Genomic DNA, 10,311 nt, shown 5'->3' with positions numbered 1-10,311 from the left:
GTCTGATAGTAGCCTTTGTAACCCAAATTGGAGTCACTGATGACGTCACTTTGATGATTCCGTTCCTCACCCTTTAGTCTCAGAAACTACCTCTGTCTCGGGTCGGCGAAGGAGGTTGTGAGGTCCTGGTGGCAGAGGGGCAGCACTGAGAAAGAAAAAAAACCTTTCTCCTGCGGGGTCGAAGGCTGGAATGCTTCTGAAATCTTCATACAGAATTTGACTTTTCTCTTTAAAAAATGGTTTCATGTTGTCGCTTATCATTAGTTATGTAGAAATCTCAACATTCAAAAATATATTCTAGAGTACTTGTTAAATAAGATAGGCATTGTAGGTTTGAGGACATTTAAGTTCCTAGGGCGGGCAACTAGCTATCTTCGAAAACTTAAAGTTCTGAAAGCGTTTTTGTTCCTATTTATTTATCTGGGTTTTTTTTTTTCAATTTCTTTTTATTTTGCGGGGTTCTTATGTAACATGGGCTGGTCTGGAACTCAATAGGTACTAGCAGAAAGTGGTCTTGAACTCTTGAACCACCTGCCTGCCTCCCCAGTGCTTAGATTACAAGTGTGTACCACTTCAGCCATCTTTGACTCTATATATTTTAGTTTGCTTGCTTATTTATTTATTTACTTATTTAGATACAGGGTTTCACGATGTAGGCCTGGCTGGCCCAGAACTCGTTATGTAGACCAGGCTTGCTTTGAACTCACAGAGATTCATTTGCCTGGTCCTCTAAATTGCTCAGATTTAAATGTGTGAAACACCATGCCTGGCTCGAGCTTTCTTCAACTTTTCTGAGAACTCTGATGATAAAATTATGAGCTGTACAAAATAGAGTAAGTTTTGAGGGCTGGGCATGGTAGTGCATGCCTTTTATCCCAGTACTTAATAGACAAGACGGGCAGATCTGTGTGAGCTCAAGGTCACTCTGGTCTACAAAGTGAGTTCCAAGACAGCCAGGGCTACACAGTGGGATCCTGTTTCAAAAGAACCAAAAAAGAAAAGAAAAAAAGAAATGGAGGCAGTTTTTAATCCTAAAAAAAAAAAAAAAGTATATTTCAACTAACCGAATGGACTACTTAAAATAAGCAAAACTTTTCAGTTTGGCCACTAGGGGTCCCTTTGTGCATGTCAGGCAATTTTCCACTAGGGGTTCTGTTTCACAGTCTGATCATAAAGAATTGAAATTTACAAAACTTAACCTCCTCCTTCCCCGCCTTGAGACAGGGTCTCACCATGTAGCCCTGGCTGGCCTGGAACTCACTGTGTAGACCAGGCTAGCCTCGAACTCACTGAGATTCTCCTGGCTCCTGATTAAAGAAGTGCACTACTGTCCCAGGCTAAAGCTTCCCTCTCCTTGTTTTCTTGCTCTGACAATTCTAAGCTCTACAGTAATTATTTTTATATTTGTCGAATGCAAAAACATTCTTATCATTTTACAATGAAATATCTTATACTGGAAAAATTATTATCCATGAATTATATTCACTTACAAGGAGGTATAGTAAAATGTATTAAATATTTAAAAGCCAGATGAACTATCCCATACCCAGTATTTGAAACTTAAAGTAGATTTTTAAATATGGTCACAAGTTAACAATCCAGTTCTTTTAAGAAGGGTTGGGAGGGGGATAAGAACCCTGATGAGACCCATTTGTTCAAAGCAATGAATACTTTCTCCAGGCTTGTATACTTTATCAAGTTTGGCAATTTGGTGTTTAGGATAAATTGAATATATTTTTACCACCATAACCTGAAGAAACCTATTCTGCTTCTGTCTTGATAAGCTGTTTGCTCGTTTGCTATTGAAAAGAGTAAGCATGGTTTGAACCTCAGAATATGTTAGATGATGGAAACATAAAGTATTACGTGTGGGTAAATTGGGGAAGGAGGCTTTCTGGGTCTAACAAGACTTAACAGATGAACAGTAAAGTGGTCTACGGAGGTAGCTCATCTGAAAAGGTGCTTGCAGTGCCACTGATGATGGGAGTTCAAGCCCTGTAATACGGTGAAAGTCTGGAGCTAGCTCCCACAAGCACTCCTCTCATATTTGCACACACATAAAATCACACAAAAATCAAAACTATTGTTCTCTGCATGGTGTCACACACCTTAATTATAGCACTTGGCAGGCAGAGGCAGAAACTATATTAGGTTGAGGCCAACCTGGTCTTCACAGGAAGTTGAACAGCCAGGGACTGTGTCTCAAAAAAAAAAAAAAAAAAAAAAGACCTTTTGGGGCAATTGTGGTGCATGCCTTTGATCCAAGCACTAGGGAGGCAGGTGGATCTCTGAGTTCGAAGCCAGCCTGGTCTACAGAGGGAATTACTCCAGGACATCCAGGACTGTTACACAGAGAAATTCTGTCTCCAAAAACCAAAATAGAGACCAAACCAAAAATAATAATAATAATAACAATAATAATAATAATAATAATATCATCAATGGAATTATTTTCATGATCACTTTTAGTATGAGTGCCCATTAAAATCAGTGAACTGCGGAAATTTTTCTAAAATTCTGAGGTGGGCTGGAGAGATAGATCAATGGTTAAGAGCACTTGTTCTTGCTGAGGGCAAGGATTTGATTCCTAGCACCCAAGAGGTTGCTCACAACCATCCATAACACCAGTGCCAGTAGATCTGACACCTTTTTTAACCTTCTCGGGGACATGGCATGTACAAGGCACACATATATATGTGAGCAAAACACTGATAAACATAAAAATATAAAATATTAAAAACAATTCTGAGGCAGGGCAAGTGGTGGTGCACGCCTTTAATCCCAGCACTTGGGAGTCAGGGGCAGGTGGATATCTGAGTTCGAGGCCAGCCTGGTCTACAGCGTGAGTTCCGGGAGAGCCAGGGCTATACAGAGAAACCTTGTCTCGAAAAGACCAAAACAAAACAAAAAACCCAACAACAAAAACAAAACAAGAACAAAAAATTCTGAGGTGGTATTTGAAACACATCAGGAAATTTCCTTTAATGGTAGCAAATGTAGTCTCTATGGAGAGGAGGTTGACACTTTTTTTGTTTGTTTTTGTTTGGTTTTTCGAGACAGGGTTTCTCTGTATAGCCCTGGCTGTCCTGGAACTCACTTTGTAGACCAGGCTGGCCTCGAACTCAGAAATCTGCCTCCCGAGTGCTGTGATAAAAGGCTTGCACCACCACGCCCGGCTGGAGGTTGACACTTTGTAGTGACAGGGTTCCGTAATTCTCGGAACAGAAAGCAAGAGGGTATCGGTTTCCTCATTTGATGGCTACGTATGTTTCCTTTGTAAGTTCTCGTCTCTGGGTTGTACCTTCTAAGTAATTACCAGGCCCCAAGAAACTACATCCGCACACCCCTTCAAGACTGTTTACCCGGCCCTGTCACTGGATCACACGTATTTCCTAGAATGGGGAGGGCAAGGGGTTTGCAGAGGACTGCCTCCCTTCCTCTCACTCTCCGGTGATCGCTCTGGGACAAATATCCCCAAGTCACTCGGTGCGGAGCTCTGGCCCGGAGCAGCGCAGGGCCGGGGCACGTGACCCGCCCGCAGTCCTCGCTGTGGCCCGCGGCCCGGGATGCAGTCGCGCTGACGTCCTCCCGGCTACCCACAAGCCTCTGTACCCCGGTGCGGGCAGGAAGAGGGCAACCGGGTCCAGTGGCTGCCGGGGAGATCGGGGTGCCTTCTGTTGCCGGACGCGGACTGCCCGGCAACCCCCGGGTGCTTGCAAACTGGCGGCTACCGGTCTCTCTCCGTGGCGGAGAAGGAGACTGCCCCGGCTCGGGCTGTCGTCCTAACGTGCTGGCCCGTGTCTGGGACGCCGGGGCCAGGGCGCTCTGCTGACAGCTGTCAGACTGTCAGCGACTCCCGGGCACTCCCCGGTCTGCGTCACCGCGTACCGGTCATCAGGTTCTTCCTAACATCTAGGAATGGTAGCGCAGGGCCACTCGAGTACCATATGGCGTCTAGTACGTGCTGCCGTTTAGTAAGTATTAGCCTCGCAGGCCCGACCTGGCTGCCCCTCCGCACCAGCCCTTCCTGTCCCTCTGCCTCATCGCCTGCGGTCTCGCGTCTGCTCCAGACTCTCGCGCGCCCCTCCTCTCCGCGGCTGACGAGCCTCTTCCTCCTTCGCTCTCAGCGCCGAGCTCCGGACTGCATTTCCCGGCAGGCGCCGCGGCCAGTAGCCAATAGGAGACCTAGGATTTGGCGGCGGCGGCGCCGAACGGGGCGGGGGGGCTTTGTGCGCGGAGGCGGCGGCGGCGGCGGCGGCGACGGCGGCGGGAGCTGGCGGCGCGGAGATCCGGACGGAGGCCGAGGCCGGGGCTGGGTTGCCGGGTGTCTGCTGGGAGAGGTGTGCAGCTTTCGATCAGAACCCTGGGACCCCGCTGCCCTTCGGGGCCGCCAGCCTCCGGCTCCTCTCCGGCACCAGCAGCTACGCGGCGACCCCCGTCCGGCCGCCTCCCCTTCGCTCCGCGTCGCCCGCAGCCTTCCGTCTGCCCGCAAAACGAGCCCGGCCGGCCGGGCCGTGGCCGTCCTCAGTGCCGGCCGCCATGGCAGGGGTGCTCGGCGCGGGGGAAATCTAGTCCGAGGATTTCATGAGGCCTAGCTCGGTTCCGTCTCCTGCGCCCGCGGTCCCGGCAGCTGCCGGCAACCCAGCCCCACTTCGGGCCTCCGTGTCTCTCCTGTGATCGCACTGACACGGCAGGGGGGTTAGAATGGAACAAACTGAAGGTAAAGTGCTTGTGTATGTGTGTGTTGCGCGTCAGGGCTGAGGAGGCTCCTTGGGGTGGGGGCGACCTAAGACCCAGGCACCCGTAAGGAGTGAGACCCTGGAAGAGAAGGGGCCGCGGATGGCCTGAAAGGGTTCTGGGAAGGAAGAGCAGATGGTAAGGTGGGTGTGGAAGGAATTGGGAGGTGGGGCAGGTAGGCTTGGGATATGATGTAGTGGTGCTGAGCTGGGAATTGGGAGTAGAGGTGGGATGGGGGCGGGGATAAGGATGGAAACGGGGGAGGGGTAGGAAAAGAGAAGAGTTAGATTTGGACATTAGAGACCTAATGCAAATCAGGATAGGTCTGGATGGAGTGTGGAAACTAGAAGAGTTGGGGGGAAAAGGATAGGGGTGATGGAGAAGCGAGGCTTCTTCTGGGAATCAAGGAGAGAAACTAGTGAATCAAAGTGGAGGAAAAGATAAGATTAGGAAATAGGGATGAAAAATGATTGTGTCAGGATGCAAGAGCAGGATAGGAAATAGACGCAGGAAACTGAAAGACATACGATTGGGCTAGGGAAGGACATTAGCTGAGTGTTGGAAAGGATGAGAATTATCGACCAGGCGTCACAGAGTGTGAGGAAAAGAAGGATAGGGATTATTGAAGTGTTAGAAGGGAAAGCCTTTTGTTCCTATGTTTGTGTGTATTCTGTCTTGTATTTCAAGGCTAGAGAAATGGAGAAGCTAGTGGTTATGGGTTTGTGATTGTTGTGAAATGAGGGAGGTGTGGGTGTTACTGTTCTGAGAGAAGAGGAGATGTGTTTGTGTTATGGTAGGGAGGCAGGGAAAGACATGGCCATAATTTGATGGTTTTGGTGAGGGAGTAAAGACTATTCAGATTTAAAGGGGGCAGGGGCAGCCATGTTTGTTACCCGGCACTGCAGTGTAAATAAATTCCTTTTCCTCTCCGACATCTGCGTGAATCTGGAAACGGCAGTTCACATTGTTACACCTCCCCTTCTATTCATGAACTTCTCTTACCTCTTGGGTCATTTGCAATTACTCATAACCACGGAAGGACGCGGCGATGTTTCCCATCTTGTGTGTTTTGCTGCCTCTTCCTTTCTTTCCCCTTTTCTTTCTAGTTGCAAAAAAAGGCATACTGATAAACTGCAGTGTAAATTTTCACCCTTTTTTATAAATTTAAAATTAGATTAAAAAAAACTAACTGAAGAAATCATTGCTATCATATTTCAAGCTTGATTGTGAAAAGTCTTAAATATTGATTGGTTTCCGACACCTCAGAAGCAAGTCAACATTTTTTTTTTTTCCAATTCTTTAAGTAAACAAGGAAACTGCATTGGTTATTTTACTTAGGGCGCTTTGAGAAAGGGGTGGGGAAGATCAGCCTGTTGTAGCTCATCTGCTTGCTGGACTTAGGATTTTGGAAAATTAGAAATGTTCCAGGTGATATGCATGTTGTTATGAATAATGCCTTTTTATTAGCTTTCCCCCTCTCTTCCCTTTGCTTTCATGTAGCTAGTTCAATACAGTCTCCAAATGCTAATCCAGCAGCGTGATCTGTGAAGTAGGCATGTCGTTCTTAGATCCTCACTGAGTTGTCAGCTTTTGAGGGGTGGGTGGAGGGGAAGTTCTGTCACTCCCAGGAAAGCGCCAGTAATTCTTTAATGCATTCAAATTTAACTACTTGTGTGATCTAAATTTAGACTAAGGGTCTAAGTCCTGACAAAGTAGATAAATTGGTATTGGGTGAAATTTATTTTCTATTCATATTGAAAAGGATTCAGTATTCACCTTACTTAAAATAATTGTAATTATGGTCATCCAAACTTTAGCCATGTGTTAGTATTGAAACTGTTTTCTAACACCAGGAAGGCCTGCTAACTATACAGTGGGCTTGGTCCATTTGTACTACATACAAATCTTAATAGTAATGTTCGCTCAGTTTTTGTAGAGTTTGGTGGAAAACTTAAATTTAATGTTGTTGGAGTGGTACTATCTGAGATTAGACTTTGAATAAATGTCAGATTTATAACTTGGCGTATTTTGGTTGATAATATATAGCCTGAAAGAAGTTTTCTTTTTTTAAATTCTAAAGATAAATTTTATTCAAAGTCATTCAGTGTATATGTGGAATTTATCTAATTTGTAGAGATATTTTATTTGTATTGCTCTCCTGGTTGACATATTATTTGTAGTTAGTAGACTTACTTGCATGGACTGTCAGTGCCATCACTTTTAGGAAAATGAGCAACTGTATATTATAGCAGATTTGGAAGCTTGAATGAGCCCTCTTAGAGTGTTGTGTCTGGGTTCCTTGGACAGGTATCCATTCAGTGAGGAAGGCTACTGTATTTATCAAAAACTTGAAACCCAAATCTGCTGTGGTTGCTGCTGTGCTCATCATCTGCCCACGTGGTGCTTAAAAACACTTTTAAAAATTATTTTCCTTAGTGTCTGTGTGTTCTTACCTGTATGTATATATGCATGTCTGTGTGCCACACATGGACGTCAGAAGAGGGCATCAGGTCCCCTGAAATGAGAATTATGGATGGTTGTAAGCTGCCATATGGGTTCTGGGAATGGAACCCAAGTTCTCTGGAAGAGCAGCCAGTGCTTTTAACCACTGAGCTGTCTCTCTAACCCTGATACCTTTTAAAAAAATTATTGAGACAGGGTCTCATATATCCCATGCTGGCCTCAAGCTTTCAGTATAGCTGAGGCTGACCTTGAACTTCTGATCATGCGTTCATCTCCTGAGCATGCTGATACGTGCTAGCATTGCCTGGGTTATGGAGTGCTTGGAGTCCCACCTAGGGACCAGCTACACTACATCCCCCCCCCCCTTTTTTTTTTTTTTTTTTTTTTTGGCTTTTCGAGACAGAGTTTCTCTGTATAGCCCTGGCTGTCCTGGAACTCACTTGTAGACCAGGCTGGCCTCGAACTCAGAAGTCGCCTGCCTCTGCCTCCCAAGTGCTGGAACTAAAGGTGTGTGCCACCACCGCCCGGCTCCCCCCCCCCCCTTTTATTTTGAGTGACAAATTAACAGTTAGTCTTGTAATGATTAGATTAAAGGAGTTTGGAATGAAGGAAACTTATTGCCCACAAAATTGGTTATTTTTGGCCCAACTCTTCAAAGTGACTCTAAAGACAATAGCTTCTGGAATTTTAAATAATAATCATAATGTAAAGTAACAGTTAATAGTTACCCTCTTGCCGTATACTGCGCTAAGTGTCCTGCATGTATAATTTCTTTCTTTTTTCTTCCCAGCAGTTTTCTAAGACTTCACTTTTAACTGCTTTTTGCAAATGGAAAAAAAGGTTAGATAACATTACAAATGTTATTAAATATTTAAATAACAAAGCTGGTATTTGAGTGTAGGTCTTTTAAGTTATAGAACCCAGAGAAGCTAATTGTTAACATAAAAATAACACATGCCTGTTATTTTAAAATATTTCACAAGATTAGTGTCCCCAGTCCTCAGTATAACTAGTTAGAAGTGTCCTGATTGTCCTCAGCAGTTTCTGTGGGTTTACTTAGATTCATAGAATGGACTTACACTAATTCTAGAACCCAGGTCTGTGTAGAGCTAAACCTTGGCCTTTCTTACTTTATTTGGAGTTGTCTTCTTGCTTGAGTCTTCCATATGTTTGAGATTCTGTGTACACAGCCAGCCCTGACTAGTGTTTTGTTTTACTTAGCAGGCATGTGGGCCTCTTAACTTTTATTTGAGAGTCAGGTGGAATACTACAACTTTAACTAACCCTTTTGTTTGATCATTTTTGTTTTTTTTTTTTGTTTGTTTTTGAGGAAGGGTCTCTATTAAGTAGCTCTGGCTGGGCCTGTAGTCACAGCCATCTTGCCTCTGCCTCCTGAGTGCTGTGACTGATTAAAGATTCAGTTAAATCAACTTCTTTTTTTCTGTTGTAAGAATGATTTTGCCTACATTCCTAGCAGTTTGTTTGAATGGAAGATAAATGCTCCAATCGACCTTATTTTACAGGAGAGAAAACCCTGAGGTCTATAGAAGTTAAGTACAAGCAAGGCTTTGGTGCCAAACTGGTGACTTCTTGGATCTCAAGACCACATTGCTTTACTTCCTTACTATGAAAGTATTTGAGCCGTTCTCTCAAGCTCAAGGTGAGCGGGATGTGCTGAGGTCAGGAGCGTGGTATACCAGGGAGTTCCAGGGAGTTGCAATGAGGCAAGCTGTCCTGCTGAGGTGTTTTTTCATTCTCTGATAAGCAGCAGCATATGGACAGAGTGTTTTTATGTGTGACTGGATTATATCCAGCCTATCTTGGAGTTTGTGTTTGGTGTAATGGAATAGGTGTTGGCAAAAATCCCCCCCTCGTAATAAAATTGTCAATGAGATAGTTAGCAGTGAGGGAGAAAAAAAATCAGTAACCCAGGCCTGGCCCCAGAGTAAAATTGAGACACTGGTGAATTCTTCTTCTTCTTCTTCTTTCTTCTTTCTTCTTTCTTCTTTCTTCTTTCTTCTTTCTTCTTTCTTCTTTCTTCTTTCTTCTTTCTTCTTCTTCTTCTTCTTCTTCTTCTTCTTCTTCTTCTTCTTCTTCTTCTTCTTCTTCTTCTTCTTCTTCTTCTTCTTCTTCTTCCTCCTCCTCCTCCTCCTCCTCCTCCTCCTCCTTCTTCTTCTTCTTCCTTCTTCTTCTCCTTCTCCTCCTTCTCCTCCTCCTCCTCCTCCTCCTCCTCCTCCCCTTCCTCCTCCTCTTTTTCCTCCTCCTCCTTTTTTTTTTTTATGAGCTGAAAAATACCTAATTAAAAAAACCAATAGTTTTAAAACATTTCAGGTTGGACATGGTGCTTCATGCTTTTAATCCCAGTCCTTTGGAGGTGGAGGTGGGTGGATCTCTGTGAGTTCGAGGCCAGCCTGGTCTCCATAGTAAGTGAGTTCCAGGACAGCCAGGGCTATATAAAGAGACCCTGTCTCAAAATAAAAAAAAATAAATAAATAAAAAACATCTCAGGAGACACTGTTGATTTATTTTAATTATGTTTTCCTATAAAAAAAAAATAGGTGACCTCAAATTTATATGAAATGATTCACTTGAACTCACTGTGTAGCCTAGGCCAGCATCCCTAACTCGTGACTTTCTCTACCTTAGCCTCTCATCTGCTAGCATTACAGTTTTGTGTCACTGCTGAACTTATTGAGCCTCTTAAAACAAAACGAGAGTCTCACCTGTTGTAGACACAAAAGAAATTAAAATGATTATTTTTAAAAAAATTTTTTGAGATTTCAATTTTATGTGTATGCACATTTGCCTGAATGTATGTCTGTGCACTTTGTGTGTGCAGGGCCCATGGAGGGCAGATGATGATGGATGTCCTGAGACTGGAGTTACAAACAGTTGTTAGTCTCCATGTGAGTGCTGAGAACTGAACCAGATCCTCTGGAGTAGCAGCTAAGTGTCTTAACTGCTGAGCCATCTCTTCAGCCTGGACTTACCCTACCTTTTCTCAAAGGTTATAAAAAGCCACAGCGATTATGTTTTATTGGCATAAAGTTAGATGAGTAGACTAGAGTCCAGAAATGGGTAATTATCAAGAAGTGTTGTTAAATATGAAGC

At 44.3% G+C, this 10,311-nt stretch overlaps 1 protein-coding gene across 7 annotated transcripts in view; it reads left to right on the top strand.

Annotated features, from left to right (window-relative positions):
* Positions 1-3,412: 3,412 nt before the first annotated feature.
* The window catches only part of Nsd3 (nuclear receptor binding SET domain protein 3), a 119,838-nt gene continuing 112,939 nt past the window's right edge, over positions 3,413-10,311 (top strand). For 6 of the 7 annotated variants that reach the window (XM_029480240.2, XM_029480239.2, XM_029480238.2 and 3 more), the window contains exon 1: positions 4,495-4,720. The gene's annotated coding sequence lies outside the window, so the exon portion shown is untranslated. Of the gene's footprint in view, positions 3,975-4,494; positions 4,721-10,311 lie in introns of those variants that run through there. The other variant, XM_029480236.2, reaches the window with a different exon arrangement.

This window comes from Mus caroli, unplaced genomic scaffold, assembly GCF_978045245.1.
Source record: "Mus caroli unplaced genomic scaffold, Mus_caroli_1 scaffold_10, whole genome shotgun sequence".
Lineage (NCBI taxonomy): Eukaryota > Metazoa > Chordata > Mammalia > Rodentia > Muridae > Mus > Mus caroli.
The sequence above is the reverse complement of the archived record's forward strand: the minus strand, read 5'-3'. Positions and strand labels throughout refer to the sequence as shown.